Source organism: Coregonus lavaretus, assembly GCF_964263955.1.
Source record: "Coregonus lavaretus genome assembly, chromosome: 22".
In the NCBI taxonomy this organism is placed as follows: domain Eukaryota; kingdom Metazoa; phylum Chordata; class Actinopteri; order Salmoniformes; family Salmonidae; genus Coregonus; species Coregonus lavaretus.
The window spans coordinates 28,151,343-28,169,621 of NC_140009.1; positions in this window are offsets into that span (position 1 = coordinate 28,151,343).

Sequence of the window (18,279 nt, forward strand, 5' to 3'; positions counted from 1 at the left end):
TAAATGTCTTGTCTATGTCTCTAATCTTGTAGATCATATGTATTGTTTATGCTGTACTATGTGCTGATGTTCAGTAGTGCCCGGAGCTCGCTATGAGGTTCATTGAGGGTATAAGGTAGGCAGGCCTACTTCTAGGCTAGTCTACATCGCATGGCACACCTCACCAACGTCTATACACATGCAGTTCTGCTGATTCTATTCCACATGCAGTCCTGCTGCTTTGCCACATGATGGCATGATATCTCTGTTTTCCAGAATTCTACAGTTGAAAAGCAATTAATTTTTTTCATAATCAGGGTTGGTAAAATATTCAAAGCATTTTAATATGGTTTAAAAAATCTAAAATGTTTGAATAAATACAGGAATAATTGTAAATCGTCCAATACTTGGGTTTAATGAACAATCAATAAAAAACACAGTTCTATTCTATTCCTATTCCAATTCTATGCTATTCTATTCTGTATAGAGCAAAGTAGGCCTAAGTGAAATAACACATTTTATAAAAGATAACGTGTCATACATACCTAAGCATAGCGGCAGCTGTTCCCAGTCTTGTTTGCTGTAAAAACAAGTGCTCACACCCCCTGGGTATTAAAGGTGCGCGCTATAAACTGGCTTACCGTATGGGCCCGACAAGTACCGGAAGTCATTTTATAACGCGTAACTTTCAGGCCTACCAGTAGCATATCAGTAGGCAGTTCTAGTTTTCAAGAAAATAGTCGACGCTGTTGCCAAAGCAGAGGCTTGTCACGCAAAAACCACATAACCTAGATAGGTCTACTGCTTTCCGTTTGTTTCTGCCCACTGGACCATATTGAATGACACATAACCTTATTCAACATAGTGCAAAAGCTCTCCTTGTACCAGTGAATCAGACCAACAGTTGGGGCAATGGAGGGGGTGAAGAACTAAGTGCTGCTGGATATGTACAACACCATTTTTTGGTACTCTTCCCCAGATCTGTGACTCGACACAATCCTGTCTTGGAGCTCTACCGACAATTCCTTCGACCTCACTGTCAACTGTGGGACCTTATATAGACAGGTGTATGCCTTTCCAAATCATGTCCAATCAATTGAACTTACCACAGGTGGACTCCAATCAAGTTGTAGAAACATCTCAAGGATGATCAATGGAAACAGGATGTACCTGAGCTCAATTTCGAGTCTCATAGCAAAGGGTCTGAATACTTATGTAAATGAAATATTTCCGTTTTTAATTTTTAATAAATGTGCACAAATTTCTAAAAACCTGTTTTTGCTTTGTCATTATGGGGTATTGTGTGTAGATTGATAAGGGGGACAAAACGATTTAATCCATTTTAGAATAAGGCTATAACGTAACAAAATGTGGAAAAAAGTCAAGAGGTCTGAATACTTTCCGAATGCACTGTATTTGGTTGGTAGAGACCCAACAGAGTATTTCCCACTCCACTTTAGCTGAGACAGGTAGACAAGTTCTCTCTACAAGCCGATATGTATCCCATGTACGGTCTATTACAATGTATTGCATTGGGGGTTCTATTTTGAAGGTTTTGTCATTACCATACGAAAGTGACGTCATCGTTTGTGCTGCTGGCAGAATACTATTCCGTTTGCACGTCTTTACTACCTCCTTCGAGCGAGTAATTTATAAAAGTGCACTTTCCTATTTTGTTTTATAGTTTTACTAAATCCAGGAAGTTGAAGTTAACATTACTCACTCATTCGAAATAGTCCAACTTGGAGAGAAGAAAACCCCGCAGTTAGGAGACAACATCAGTCCGCTTTTTTTCTACTGAATTAAACTTAGCTATAAAGTTGTCTTCGTTGAGTTCTGCAACATTGCAAAGGGGAATACAGCGTTATAATTAGTTGGTAAACTATACATTCCAGTTAGTTATGGCTGATAGGGAGGCCGAAAAGCTGAAGGGTTACGTGAAGACCCGAAAAGGCACTATTCTCGCCGCAGAAATAGTAGGTTTGTTCCCTATCACTGTTATAGCCAGAGACTCACACAAAGAGTTGACTAGTGCTGTAAATGTGCCTAAACTTACTGCAATAGGAGTAGCCAAACTATGAACGGAAGGTCTGTTGTAGAAATAGAATATCATTCCCTAGAATAGACCAAATCAAATCAAACGTTATTGGTCACATACACATGTTTAGCAGATGTTATTGCGGGTGTAGCGAAATGCTTGTGTTTCTAGCTCCAACAGTACAGTATATCTAACAAGTAATATCTAACAATTTCACAACATATACCCAATACACACAAATCTAAGTAAGTAGGTTGGAGTCATTAAAACTCGCTTTTCAACCACTCCTCAAATTTCTTGTTAACAAACTATCCTTTTGGCAAGTCGGTTAGGACATCTACTTTGTGCATGACATGTAATTTTTCCAACAATTGTTTACAGACAGATTATTTCACTTATAATTCACTGTATCACAATTCCAGTGGGTCAGAAGTTTACATACACTAAGTTGACTGTGCCTTTAAACAGCTTGGAAAATTCCAGAAAATGATGTCATGGCTTTAGAAGCTTCTGATAGGATAATTGACATCATTTGAGTCAATTGGAGGTGTACCTGTGGATGTATTTCAAGGCCTACCTTCAAACTCAGTGCCTCTTTGCTTGACATCATGGGAAAATCAAAAGAAATCAGCCAAGACCTCAGAACAAAATTTGTAGACCTCCACAAGTCTGGTTCAGCCTTGGGAGCAATTTCCAAACGCCTGAAGGTACCACGTTCATCTGTACAAACAATAGTATGCAAGTATAAACACCATGGGACCACGCAGCCGTCATACCGCTCTGGAAGGAGACGCGTTCTGTCTCCTAGAGAGATGAACGTACTTTGGTGCGAAAAGGAAGATAACTCCTGCCATGATTAATCAGTTAGGAAATACTAATTTCCTATCATTTCCTGGCCAATGTTTCATAGTAACCCCATGTACAGTAAAGGATTGGCCTCTCTTTGATGCTATGGTACATGGCTTCTGAACTTAAACGGGCCTGATCTATCGGTGTCATACTCCAAAACAAGCGTTCATCCAAGATCTTAGACTCAGTGGTAGATAATTGACAAGCATAATCTACATGCTTCAGATCACACATGCTAAACTTACTTTTTCCACCTCTACACATTAGTTTTGAGTTGACATTTGAGACTAACTCCATTCCAACCTTCAAATCTGACTAGGGCATGATATATTTTTGGAATGCATCAAATCAATGAAAGATTGGGTAGGTTTGCAATTGCATGCAAAGTTGACCAACTACAATATCTTCCCTTAACATCTCACTCAGGAACATCTTTGTTATCCTCACAAAGGCTTTGTGAAGTCAAGTGAAACCATAAAGCGTGACCATTCTTTCAAAACCTGCCTGTGGTTGTATTTGAATACATCTACCCACCCAGAATCATAGCTCAACATCAGCTACAATAGAGGGATTCAGTTCAGGCTGGTGTTGGTGCTACACTGTGGGCTTTCCAAGTTTATGTACTTTCCATCTGCCTCACCTAAAGCCCATTCTGGTGGGAAGCTGCTATAGACCACCAAGTGCTAACAGTCGGTATCTGGATAACATGTGAATTGCTTGATAATGTATGTGATGTCAATAGAGAGGTATACTTTCTGGGTGATTTAAATATTGACTGGCTTTCATCAGGCTGCCCACACACAAACTGTAACTAGTGCCTGCAACCTGGTTCAGGTTATCAATCAACCTACCAGGGTAGTTACAAACAGTACAGGAATGAAATCATCAACATGTATTGATCATATCTTTACTAATGCTGCAGAGATCTGTTTGAAAGCAGTATCCAAATCCATCGTATGTAGTGATCACAATATAGTAGCCATATCTAGGAAAACCAAAGTTCCAAAGGCTGGGCCTAATATTGTGTATAAGAGGTCATACAATACGTTTTGTAGTGATTCCTATGTTGTTGATGTAAATAATATTTGTTGGTCCGTGGTGTGTAATGAGGAGCAAACAGACACTGCACTTGACACATTTATGAAATTGCTTATTCCGGTTACTAATAAGCATGCACCGATTAAGGAAATTACTGTAAAAACTGATAAATCCCTGTGGATTGATGAGGAATTGAAAAATTGTATGGTTGAGAGGGATGAGGCAAAAGGAATGGCAAATAAGTCTGGCTGCACAACCGATTGGCAAACGTATTGCAAATTGAGAAATCATGTGACTAAACTGAATAAAAAGAAGAAGAAACTACACTATGAAACAAAGATAAATGACATAAAGAATTATAGTAAAAAGCTTTGGAGCACCATAAATGACATTTTGGGAAAAAAGACAAACTCAGCTCCATCATTCATTGAATCAGATGGCTCATTCATCACAAAACCAACTGATATTGCCAACTACTTTAATTATTTTTTAATTGGCAAGATCAGCAAACTTAGGGATGACATGCCAGCAACAAACGCTGACAATACACATCCAAGTATATCTGACCAAATTATGAAAGAAAAGCATTGTAATTTAGAGCTCTTTTATTTATTTTTTATTTATTTTTATTTCACCTTTATTTAACCAGGTAAGCCAGTTGAGAACAGGTTCTCATTTACAACTGCGACCTGGCCAAGATAAAGCAAAGTAGTGCAATAAAAACAACACAGAGTTACATATGGGGTAAAAAAAACATAAAGTCAGAAATACAACAGAAAATATATATACAGTGTGTGCAAATGTAGCAAGTTATGGAGGTAAGGCAATAAATAGGCTATAGTGCAGAATAATTACAATAGTATTAACACTGGAATGCTAGATGTGCAAGAGATTATGTGCAAATAGAGATACTGGGGTGCAAAAGAGCAAAATAAATAACAATATAGGGATGAGGTAGTTGGGTGGGCTAATTTCAGATGGGCTGTGTACAGGTGCAGTGATCGGTAAGGTGCTCTGACAACTGATGCTTAAAGTTATTGAGGGAGATAAGAGTCTCCAGCTTCAGAGATTTTTGCAATTCGTTCCAGTCATTGGCAGCAGAGAACTGGAAGGAATGGCGGCCAAAGGAGGTGTTGGCTTTGGGAATGACCAGTGAGATATACCTGCTGGAGCGCAGACTACGGGTGGGTGCTGCTATGGTGACCAATGAGCTAAGATAAGGCGGGGATTTGCCTAGCAGTGATTTATAGATGGCCTGGAGCCAGTGGGTTTGACGACGGACATGTAGTGAGGACCAGCCAACAAGAGCGTACAGGTCACAGTGGTGGGTAGTGTATGGGGCTTTGGAGACAAAACGGATGGCACTGTGATAGACTACATCCAATTTGCTGAGTAGAGTGTTGGAGGCTATTTTGTAAATGACATCGCCGAAGTCAAGGATCGGTAGGATAGTCAGTTTTACGAGGGCATGTTTGGCAGCATGAGTGAAGGAGGCTTTGTTGCGAAATAGGAAGCCGATTCTAGATTTAACTTTGGATTGGAGATTCTTTATGTGAGTCTGGAAGTTGAGTTTACAGTCTAACCAGACACCTAGATATTTGTAGTTGTCCACATACTCTAGGTCCGACCCGTCGAGAGTGGTGATTCTAGTCGGGTGGGCGGGTGCTAGCAGCGTTCGATTGAAAAGCATGCATTTAGTTTTACTAGTGTTTAAGAGCAGTTGAAGGCTACTGAAGGATTGTTGTATGGCATTGAAGCTCGTTTGGAGGTTTGTTAACACAGTGTCCAATGAAGGGCCAGATGTATACAAAATGGTGTCGTCTGCGTAGAGGTGGATCTGAGAGTCACCAGCAGCAAGAGCGACATCATTGATATACACGGAGAAAAGTGTCGGCCCAAGAATTGAACCCTGTGGCACCCCCATAGAGACTGCCATAGGTCCAGACAACAGGCCCTCCGATTTGACACACTGAACTCTATCTGAGAAGTAGTTGGTGAACCAGGCGAGGCAGTCATTTGAGAAACCAAGGCTATTTAGTCTGCCAATAAGAATGCGGTGGTTGACAGAGTCGAAAGCCTTGGCCAGGTCGATGAAGACGGCTGCACAGTACTGTCTATTATCAATCGCGGTTATAATATCGTTTAGGACCTTGAGCGTGGCTGAAGTGCACCCGTGACCAGCTCGGAAACCGGATTGCATAGCGGAGAAGGTACGGTGGTATTCGAAATGGTGGATGATCTGTTTGTTAACTTGGCTTTCGAATACTTTCGAAAGGCAGGGCAGGATGGATATAGGTCTGTAGCAGTTTGGATCTAGAGTGTCACCCCCTTTGAAGAGGGGGATGACCGCGGCAGCTTTCCAATCTCTGGGGATCTCAGACGTTATGAAAGAGAGGTTGAACAGACTAGTAATAGGGGTTGCGACAATTTCGGCGGCTAGTTTTAGAAAGAAAGGGTCCAGATTGTCTAGCCCAGCTGATTTGTAGGGGTCCAGATTTTGCAGCGCTTTCAAAACATCAGCTGTCTGAATTTGTGTGAAGGAGAAGCGGGGGGGCATGGGCAAGTTGCAGCAGAGGGTGCAGAGTTGGTGGCCGGGTTAGTGGTAGCCAGATGGAAAGCATGGCCAGCTGTAGCAAAATGCTTGTTGAAATTCTCGATTATTGTAGATTTATCGGTGGTGATAGTGTTTCCTAGCCTCAGTGCAGTGGGCAGCTGGGAGGAAGTGCTCTTATTCTCCATGGACTTTACAGTGTCCCAAAACTTTTTGGAGTTAGTGCTACAGGAAGCAAATTTCTGTTTGAAAAAGTTAGCCTTTGCTTTCCTGACTGCTTGTGTATATTGGTTCCTAACTTCCCTGAAAAGTTGCATATCGCGGGGGCTATTTGATGCTAATGCTGTACGCCACAGGATGTTTTTGTGCTGGTCAAGGGCAGTCAAGTCTGAGGAGAACCAGGGGCTATATCGGTTCTTAGTTCTGTATTTTTTGAATGGGGCATGTTTATTTAAGATTGAGAGGAAATTACTTTTAAGGAACAACCAGGCATCCTCTACTGACGGAATGAGATCTATATCCATCCAGGATACCTGGGCCAGGTCAATTAGGAAGGCCTCCTCGCTAAAGTGTTTTAGGGAGCGTTTGACAGTGATGAGGGGTGGTCGTTTGACCGCGGACCCGTTACGGACGCAGGCAATAAGGCAGTGATCGCTGAGATCCTGGTTGAAGACAGCTGAGGTGTATTTAGAGGGTGTGTTAGTCAGGATGATATCTATGAGGGTACCCATGTTTACGGATTTAGGGTTGTACCTGGTAGGTTCGTTGATAATTTGCGTGAGGTTGAGGGCATCTAGCTTGGATTGTAGGATGGCTGGGGTATTAAGCATATCCCAATTTAGGTCACCAAGCAGTACAAACTCTGAGGATAAATGGGGGGCAATCAATTCACATATGGTGTCCAGGGCACAGCTGGGGGCTGAGGGGGGTCTGTAGCAAGCGGCAACAGTGAGAGACTTATTTCTGGAAAGGTGGATTTTTAGAAGTAGAAGCTCAAACTGTTTGGGCACAGACCTGGATAGTATGATAGAGCTCTGCAGGCTATCTCTACAGTAGATTGCAACCCCCTTTGGCAGTTCTATCTAGACGGAAAATGTTATAGTTGGGGATGGAAATTTCAGAATTTTTGGTGGCCTTCCTGAGCCAGGATTCAGACACTGCTAGAACATCAGGGTTGGCAGAGTGTGCTAACGCAGTGAATAACTCAAACTTAGGAAGTAGACTTCTGATATTTATGTGCAAGAAACCAAGACTTTTGCGATTACAGAAGTCATCAAATGATAGCGCCTGGGGAGTAGGAGTGATACTGAGGGCTGCAGGGCCTGGGTTAGCCTCTACATCACCAGAGGAACAGAGGAGGACTAGAATAAGGATACGGCTAAAGGCTTTAAGAACTGGTCTTCTAGTGCGTTGGGTACATAGAATAAAGGGGGCAGATTTCCGGGTGTTATAGAAAAGATTCGGGGCATTATGTACAGACAAGGATATGGAAGGATATGAGTAAAGTGGAGGTAAACCTGAGCGTTGGGTAACAATGAAAGAGATAGTATCTCTAGAGGCATAAATTGAGTCGGTCTCTGAGTGTATGGGGGGAGGGACAAAATAGCTATCTAAGGCAGGTTTAGCTAGGCTGGGGGGTCTACAGTGATATAGTACAATTAGAAATAACCGAAACAACAATAAACTAACCATGTTTGGGCTGAAGCTAAACATAAACAGGATGTAGTACCGTAAAAAGGAACAGTCCAGCAGATATCAGCTGTATAGCTGAGTTATCATAAGGTCCGGTGGTGAAGCACTAGTGAGTAAGAGGGTTAGCAGGGGCTAGTAAAAAATCCAATGTTCTGAGTGAAACACCGCTAGCTGTGGCTAATAGCAAGTAGCTAGTTAGCTGAAACTGGCTAGCTAGTTTCAACTGGAGATTCTAGATTCTAGACAAAGGTAAGTCAACAATAGAATCCGTTCCACATTGAGTGAGGCGGGTTGCAGGAAAGTATATTTTCTAGAAGGATGAAAAGTCTGATAGGGAAACATGTACGAAAAATACAAAAAAACAGGGTATTTACAGGCTATTTACAGACACACGACAGAAACAGGACTGCACTACTTCGCCATCTTGGATTCTTGTAAAGTGAGTGTGGAAGAGGTGAAAAAATTATTGTTGTCAATCAACAATGACAAGCCACCGGGGTCTGACAACTTGGATGGAAAATTACTGAGGATAATAGCGGACAATATTGCCACTCCTATTTGCCATATTTTCAATTTAAGCCTACAAGAATGTGTGTGCCCCCAGGCTTGGAGGGAAGCAAAAGTTATTCCCCTACTTAAGAATAGTAAATCCCCCTTAACTGGCTCAAATAGCTGACCAATCATCCTGTTACCAACCCTTATTAAACTTTAGGAAAAAATTGTGTTTGACCAGATACAATGCTATTTTACAGTAAACAAATTGACAACAAACTTTCAGCATGCTTATAGGGAAGGACATTCAAAAAGCACATCACTTACACAAATTACTGATGATTGGCTTAGAGAAATTGATGATACAAATATTGTGGGGGCTGTTTTGTTAGACTTCAGTGCGGCTTTTGACATTATTGATCATAGTCTACTGCTGGAAAAACGTATGTGTTATGGCTTTAAACCCCCTAGCTATGTTGTGGATAAAGAGTTACCTGTCTAACAGAACACAGAGGGTGTTCTTTAATGGAAGCCTCTCCAACATAATCCAGGTAAAATCAGGAATTCCCCAGGGCAGCTGTCTAGGCCCATAACTTTTTTCAATCTTTACTAATGACATGCCACTGGCTTTGAGTAAAGCCAGAGTGTCTATGTATGCGGATGACTAAACTCTATACATGTCAGCTACTACAGCGACTGAAATGACTGCAACACTTAACAAAGAGTTGCAGTTAGTTTGAGAGTGGATGGCAAGGAATAAGTTAGTCCTAAATATTTATAAAACTAAAAGCATTGTATTTGGGACAAATCATTCACTGAACCCTAAACCTCAACTAAATGTTGTAATAAATAATGTGGAAATTGAGCAAGTTGAGGTGACTAAACTGCTTGGAGTAACCCTGGATTGTAAACTGTCATGGTCAAAACATATTGATAGAACAGTAGCTAAGATGGGGAGAAGTATATCCATAATAAAGCGCTGCTCTACCTTCTTAACAGCACTATCAACAAGGCAGGTCCTACAGGCCCTAGTTTTGTCACACCTGGACTATTGTGTGGTCAGGTGCCACAAAAAAAGGACACAGAGTGCTAATATTAATAACATGCATGTCAATCTCTCCTGGCACAAAGTGGAGGAGAGATTGACTTCATCACTACTTGTATTTATGAGAGGTATTGACATGTTGAATGCACTGAGCTGTCTGTTTGAACTACTGGCGCACAGCTCGGACACCCATGCATACCCCACAAGACATGACACAAGACATCTCTTCACAGTCCCCAAGTCCAGAACAGACTATGGGAGGCGTACAGTACTACATAGAGCCATGACTACATGGAACTCTATTCCACATCAAGTAACTGATGCAAGCAGTAAAATTAGATTTAAAAAACAGATAAAAATACACCTTATGGAACAGCGGGGACTGTGAAGCAACAAAAACATAGGCACAGACACATGCATACACACACGATAGCATACACACTATACACACACGTACACATGGATTTTGTACTGTAGATATGTGGTAGTGGTCAGGTAGGGGCCTGAGGGCACACAGTGTGTTGTGAAATCTGTGAATGAATTATAATGTTTTAAAAATTGTATGAACTGCTGCAGCAGCTAATGGGGATACATAATACATACAAATACTAATACCTTATTTCACTGGAATGGAAAAAACAGTGTTTACAGCAACTTCTTTGTTATTGTAATATCACAAATGGACGTGGCAGTTTCACCATTGTCACGCCCTGGCCTTGAGAGGCCGGTTGTCTTTAGTTGGTTTGGTCAGGGCGTGAGTTTTTCTAAGTGAATATCTATGTTTAGATCTAGGTTTATATTTCTATGTTTGGCCGGGTGTGATTCCCAATCAGAGGCAGTTGTCGCTCGTTGTCTCTGATTGGGGATCATACTTAGGTAGCCTGGTTGCCTACCTTAGTGTGGGATCTTGTTTGTGTTTCGGTGTGTTTGGCTTGTTTTGTTGGTGTTTATTGTTCTAATAAACATGTATGCATTCCACGCTGCGCCTTGGTCTAATCCGTCTCTCAACGATCGTGACAGAAGATCCCACCACAAAAGGACCAAGCAGCGTGCTAAGAAGGAGCAAACGCCTGGGACTCAATTTGAGGTAACCTTAGTAGATGTCCTCCTCGGTTGGGGGAGGATTACTGAGGAGGAGGCCGTCCGTTATCGGAAGGCGATGAAGGAGAGTGTAGCCGATAAAGGATCCTGGGCGAAGGAGGAAGCCCGGGTAGGAGAGGATCAACGACGACGCCAACGGGACCAACCGCTGAGGAAGCCAGAGAGGCAACCCCAAGAAATTTTTTTGGGGGGGCTAGAAGGGTGGTCGGGGATCGAGAGAGAAGAGCCCTGACCACTGCACTGTGGGGTTCCAGTTGGAGTCCCTACGACCATTGGAACAGGAATGGGAACAGTTTTACACGGAGGAGTCGGAGGATGACGACGACGATGAGTTTCTGTTCCCTAACTCATGGGGGCTCCCGGAGGAGTCCTCACTGGAGGAGGATTGGCGAGAGAGAGAGAAGGACTGGAGCAGTCTGAGAGAGGAGGCCACCACGTTACGGGGGCTGTTAGCTCAGAGGGAGCAGGAGTTATCCGTTCAGAGGGAGGCGCTACAGGAGGCTCTAAGGGAGAAGGAAGTAGTGGAGGCACGGAGAGAGGAGCTGGTCAGGCAACAAAAGGAGCGTGTGTTCATTGAGGAACCTAGGTATGCAGAGATACGTCGCCAGTGCGCATTCACAGCCCAGTGCGTCCTGTGCCAGCGCCCCGCACGTGTCGTGCCTTCACTTCTCAGAACAAGAATAGACTGACGAGTTTCAGAAGAAAGTTCTTTGTTTCTGGCCATTTTGAGCCTGTAATCAAACCCACAATTGCTGATGCTCCAGATACTCAACTAGTCTCAAGAAGGCCAGTTTTATTGCTTCTTTAATCAGCACAACAGTTTTCAGCTGTGCTAACATAATTGCAAAAGGGTTTTCTAATGATCAATTAGCCTTTTAAAATGATAAACTTGGATTAGCAAACACAACGTGCCATTGGAACACAGGACTGATGGTTGCTGTTAATGGGCCTCTGTACGCCTATGTAGATATTCCATAAAAAATCAGCCGTTTCCAGCTACAATAGCCATTTACAACATTAACAATGTCTACACTGTATTTCTGATCAATTTGATGTTATTTTAATTGACAAAAAATTTGCTTTTCTTTTGAAAACAAGGAAGTTTCAAAGTGACCCCAAACTTTTGAACGGTAGTGTATGTGCAGGATTAGATGGTGGTGGGTTTTTGGGGATAGTGTATATGTGCAGGGTTAGATGGTGGTGCAATTTCAGTTTTTCCCATTCCCCTTTTATTTGGGGTGACCAAAATGTGCAATCCGCACTCCGACCTGTGAAAGGCAGCAATAGGCAACACAGCGTCTAGTCTGCCAGAAAACCACATGAAGAAGAACATGGTACTAAATGGGCGATAAGGAGCCTCAATTTGAGGGGCGCACCGTCTGGGCTCGGGACAAGAGGGGCAGGAGGAAGGGTGTAGCGTAGGTGGAACTATCGTACAGTGCAGTGGGCTTCCGCGCTCACTGCTCAATGATTGTGGTCCATAGACATGGAAAACCGGTGCAGTCATCTAGGTGTAGCGTGCTTACGTATGCGTCAGTAATTTTCAGACAACTCCAACAAGTTGGTACTGTATTTAGGACACGACTTATCGGAACATATTTTTACGTTGTCCTGTGAATTCAGATGCCTCATGTACAGTTGAAGTCGGAAGTTTACATACACCTTAGCCAAATACATTTAAACTCCGTTTTATACAATTCCTGACATTTAATCCTAGTAAAAATTCACTGTCTTAGGTCAGTTAGGATCACCACTTTATTTTAAGAATGTGAAATGTCAGAATAACAGTAGAGAGAATGATTTATTTCAGCTTTTATTTATTTCATCACATTCCAAGTGGGTCAGAAGTTTACATACACTCAATTAGTATTTGGTAGCATTGCCTTTAAATTGTTTAAATTGGGTCAAATGTTTCAGGTAGCCTTCCACAAGCTTCCCACAATAAGTTGGGTGAATTTTGACCCATTCCTCCTGACAGAGCTAGTGTAACTGAATCAGGTTTGTAGGCCTCCTTGCTCGCACACGCTTCTTCAGTTCTGCCCACAAATGTTCTATTGTATTGAGGTCAGGGCTTTGTGATGGTCACTCCTTAAACCATTTTGCCACAACTTTGGAAGTATGCTTGGGGCCATTGTCCATTTGGAAGACCCATTTGCGACCAAGCTTTAACTTTCTGACTGATGTCTTGAAATGTTGCTTCAATATATCCACATCATTTTCCTTCCTCATGATGCCATCTATTTTGTGAAGTGCACCAATCCCTCCTGCAGCAAAGCACCCCCACAGCATGATGCTGCCACCCCCGTGCTTCACGGTCGGGATGGTGTTCTTCAGCTTGCAAGCCTTCCCCTTTTTCCTCCAAACATAAGGATGGTCATTATGGCCAAACAGTTCTATTTTTGTTTCATCAGACCAGAGGACATTTCTCCAAAAAGTACAATCTTTGTCCCCATGTGCAGTTGCAAACCGTAGTCTGGCTTTTTTATGGCGGTTTTGGAGCAGTGGCTTCTTCCTTGCTGAGCGGCCTTTCAGGTTATGTCGATATAGGACTTGTTTTACTGTGGATATAGATACTTTTGTACTTGTTTCCTCCAGCATCTTCACAAGGTCCTTTGCTGTTGTTCTGGGATTGATTTGCACTTTTCGCACAAAAGTATCTTCATTTCTAGGAGACAGAACGCGTCGCCTTCCTGAGCGGTATGATGGCTGCGTGGTCCCATGGTGTTTATACTTGCATACTATTGTTTGTACAGATGAACGTGCTACCTTCAGGCATTTGGAAATTGCTCCCAAGGATGAACCAGACTTGTGGAGGTCTACAATTTATTTTCTGATGTCTTGGCTGATTTCTTCTGATTTTCCCATGATGTCAAGCAAAGAGGCACTGAGTTTGAAGGTAGGCCTTGAAATACATGCACAGGTACACCTCCAATTGACTCAAATTATGTCAATTAGCCTATGAGAAGCTTCTAAAGCCATGACATCATTTTCTGGAATTTTCCAAACTGTTTAAAGGCACAGTCAACTTAGTGTATGTAAACTTCTGACCCACTGGAATTGTGATACAGTGAATTATAAGTTAAATAATCTGTCTGTAAACAATTGTTGGAAAAATTACTTGTGTCATGCACAAAGTAGATGTCCTAACCGACTTGCCAAAACTATAGTTTGTTAACAAGAAATTTGTGGAGTGGTTGAAAAACAAGTTTTAATGACTCCAACCTAAGTGTATGTAAACTTCCGACTTCAACTGTATATATATATACAGTGGGGAGAACAAGTATTTAATACACTGCCGATTTTGCAGGTTTTCCTACTTAGAAAGTATGTAGAGGTCTGTTATTTTTATCATAGGTACACTTCAACTGTGAGAGACGGAATCTAAAACAAAAATCCAGAAAATCACATTGTAAGATTTTTAAGTAATTAATTTGCATTTTATTGCATGACATAAGTATTTGATCACATACCAACCAGTAAGAATTCCAGCTCTCACAGACCTGTTAGTTTTTCTTTAAGAAGCCCTCCTGTTCTCCACTCATTACCTGTATTAACTGCACCTGTTTGAACTCGTTACCTGTAACAAAAAACACCTGTCCACACACTCAATCAAACCGACTCCAACCTCTCCACAATGGCCAAGACCAGAGAGCTGTGTAAGGACATCAGGGATAAAATTGTAGACCTGCACAAGGCTGGGATGGGCTACAGGACAATAGGCAAGCAGCTTGGTGAGAAGGCAACAACTGTTGGCGCTTTATTAAAAAATGGAAGAAGTTCAAGATGACGGTCAATCACCCTCGGTCTGGGGCTCCATGCAAGATCTCACCTCGTGGGGCATCAATGATCATGAGGAAGGTGAGGGATCAGCCCAGAACTACACAGCAGGACCTGGTCAATGACCTGAAGAGAGCTGGGACCACAGTCTCAAAGAAAACCATTAGTAACACACTACGCCGTCATGGATTAAAATCCTGCAGCGCACGCAAGGTCCCCCTGCTCAAGCCAGCGCATGTCCAGGCCCGTCTGAAGTTTGCCAATGACCATCTGGATGATCCAGAGGAGGAATGGGAGAAGGTCATGTGGTCTGATGAGACAAAAATAGAGCTTTTTGGTCTAAACTCCACTCGCCGTGTTTGGAGGAAGAAGAAGGATGAGTACAACCCCAAGAACACCATCCCAACCGTGAAGCATGGAGGTGGAAACATCATTCTTTGGGGATGCTTTTCTGCAAAGGGGACAGGACGACTGCACCATATTGAGGGGAGGATGGATGGGGCTATGTATCGCGAGATCTTGGCCAACAACCTCCTTCCCTCAGTAAGAGCATTGAAGATGGGTCGTGGCTGGGTCTTCCAGCATGACAACGACCCAAAACACACAGCCAGGGCAACTAAGGAGTGGCTCCGTAAGAAGCATTTCAAGGTTCTGGAGTGACCTAGCCAGTCTCCAGACCTGAACCCAATAGTAAATCTTTGGAGGGAGCTGAAAGTCCATATTGCCCAGCGACAGCCCCGAAACCTGAAGGATCTGGAGAAGGTCTGTATGGGGGAGTGGCCCAAAATCCCTGCTGCAGTGTGTGCAAACCTGGTCAAGACCTACAGGAAACGTATGTTCTCTGTAATTGCAAACAAAGGTTTCTGTACCAAATATTAAGTTCTGCTTTTCTGATGTATCAAATACTTATGTCATGCAATAAAATGCAAATTAATTACTTAAAAATCATACAATGTGATTTTCTGGATTTTTGTTTTAGATTCCGTCTCTCACAGTTGAAGTGTACCTATGATAAATATTACAGACCTCTACATGCTTTGTAATCAGGAAAACCTGCAAAATCGGCAGTGTATCAAATACTTGTTCTCCCCACTGTATATATATATATTTTTTTACATTTTTACATTTTTTTTAGTCATTTAGCAGACGCTCTTATCGAGAGCGACTTACAGTTAGTGCATACATTATTTTATCGAACCCACAACCCTGGCGTTGCAAACGCCATGCTCTACCAACTGAGCTACACCCCCATATATATATATATATATATATATATATATATATATATATATATATATATATACTACCATTGAAAAGTTTGTACACACCTACTCATTCAAAAAAAAGAATATATTTTACTATTGTAAAAAATTCTACATTGTAGAATAATAGTGAAGACATCAAAACTATGAAATAACACATATGGAATCATGTAGTAATAAAAAAAGTGTTAAACAAATCGAAATATATTTTAGATTTGAGATTATTCAAATAGCCACCCTTTGCCTTGATGACAGCTTTGCACACTCTTACCATTCTCTCAACCAGCTTCATGAAGTAGGAACCTGGAATGCATTTCAATTAACATGTGTGCCTTCTTAAAAGTAAATGTGTGGAATTTCTTTCCTTCTTAATGTGTTTGAGCCAATCAGTTGTGTTGTGACAAGGTAGGGGGGGTATACAGAAGATAGCCCATTTTGGTAAAATACCAAGTCCATATTATGGCAAGAACAGCTCAAATAATCAAAGAGAAATGACAGTCCATCGTTACTTTAAGACATGAAGGTCAGTCAATACATCTATCACTATGATGAAACGGGCTCTCATGAGGACCGCCACAGGAATGTAAGACACAGATTTACCTCTGCTGCAGAGGATAAGTTCATTAGAGTTACCAGCCTCAGAAATTGCAGCCCAAATAAATGCTTCACAGAGTTCAAGTCACATCTCAACATCAACTGTTCAGATGGGACTGTGTGAATCAGGCCTTCATGGTCGAATAGCTGCAAAGAAACCACTACTAAAGGACACCAATAAGAAGAAGAGACCTGCTTGGGCCAAGAAACACAAGCAATGGACATTAGACTGGTGGAAATTTGTCCTTTGGTCTGGAGTCCAAATTTGAGATTTTTGGTTCCAACCACCGTGTCTTTGTGAGACGCGGTGTGGGTGAACGGATGATCTCCGCATGTGTAGTTCCCACCGTAAAGCATGGAGGAGGAGGTGTTATGGTGTGGGGGTGCTTTGCTGGTGACACTCTCTGTGATTTATTTAGAATTCAAGGCACACTACCACAGCATTCTGCAGCGATACGCCATCCCATCTGGTTTGGGCTTAGTGGGACTATCATTTGTTTTTCAACAGGACAATGACCCAACACACCTCCAGGCTGTGTAAGGGCTAATTTACCAAGAAGGAGAGTGATTGAGTGCTGGATCAGATGACCTGGCCACCACAATCCCCTGACCTCAACCCAATTGAGATGGTTTGGGATGAGTCGGACAGCAGAGTGAAGGAAAAGCAGCCAACAAGTGCTCAGCATATGTGGGAACTCCTTCAAGACTGTTGGAAAAGCATTCCAGGTGAAGCTGTTTGAAAGAATGCCAAGAGTGTGCAAAGCTGTCATCGAGGCAAAGGGTGGCTATTTGAAGAATCTCAAATCTCAAATATATTTCGATTTGTTTAACACTTTTTTGATTACTACATGATTCCATATGTGTTATTTCATAGTTTTGATATCTTCACTATTATTCTACAACGTAGATAATAGTAAATATACAGAAAAAACCCTGGAATGAGTAGGTGTGTCCAAACTTTTGACTGGTACTGTGTATATATATATATATATATATAACATTTACGCACACTTATTGCGCAAAGGCAATGTAATCGTTATTTATTTAACAACATTGACACTCCAAAGCATTTGCGTTTGCACTTGTGGCTAGTGGCAGGGAGGACATTTTTGTTAGTAAGGGAGTTGAACCATGCAGTCAAGGAGGACTAGTGTAGCTGTTGATATACGAAACATCTGGCTCCTATCACACTTGGAGCATTTCCAATGCCCTTAAAAGTGAATCCCACTGTAATTATACTGGGCTGTTGGCTTGTGAAACTCACCACACACAACTGATCCACACTATGGTCTGCATTCATGACTGCTCTGTAACTACAGTATCTACAATGGCTTGCGAAAGTATTCACCCCCCCCCCCCCCAACCTGGAATTAAAATGGATTTTTGGGGGGTTTGTATCATTTGATTTACACAACATGCATACCACTTTGAAGATGCAAAATATTTCTTTTTGTGAAACAAACAAGAAATAAGACAAAAAAACAGAACTTGAGCATGCATAACTATTCACCCCCCCAAAGTCAATACTTTGTAGAGCCACCTTTTGCAGCAATTACTGCTGCAAATTTCTTTGGGTATGTCTCTATTAGCTTGGCACATCTAACCACTGGGATTTTTGCCCATTCTTCAAGGCAAAACTGCTCCAGCTCCTTCAAGTTGGATGGGTTCCGCTGGTGTACAGCAATCTTTAAGTCATACCACAGATTCTCAATTGGATTGAGGTCTGGGCTTTGACTAGGCCATTCCAAGACATTTAAATGTTTCCCCTTAAACCACTCGAGTGTTGCTTTAGCAGTATGCTTAGGGTCATTGTCCTGTTGGAAGGTGAACCTCCGTCCCAGTCTCAAATCTTTGGAAGACT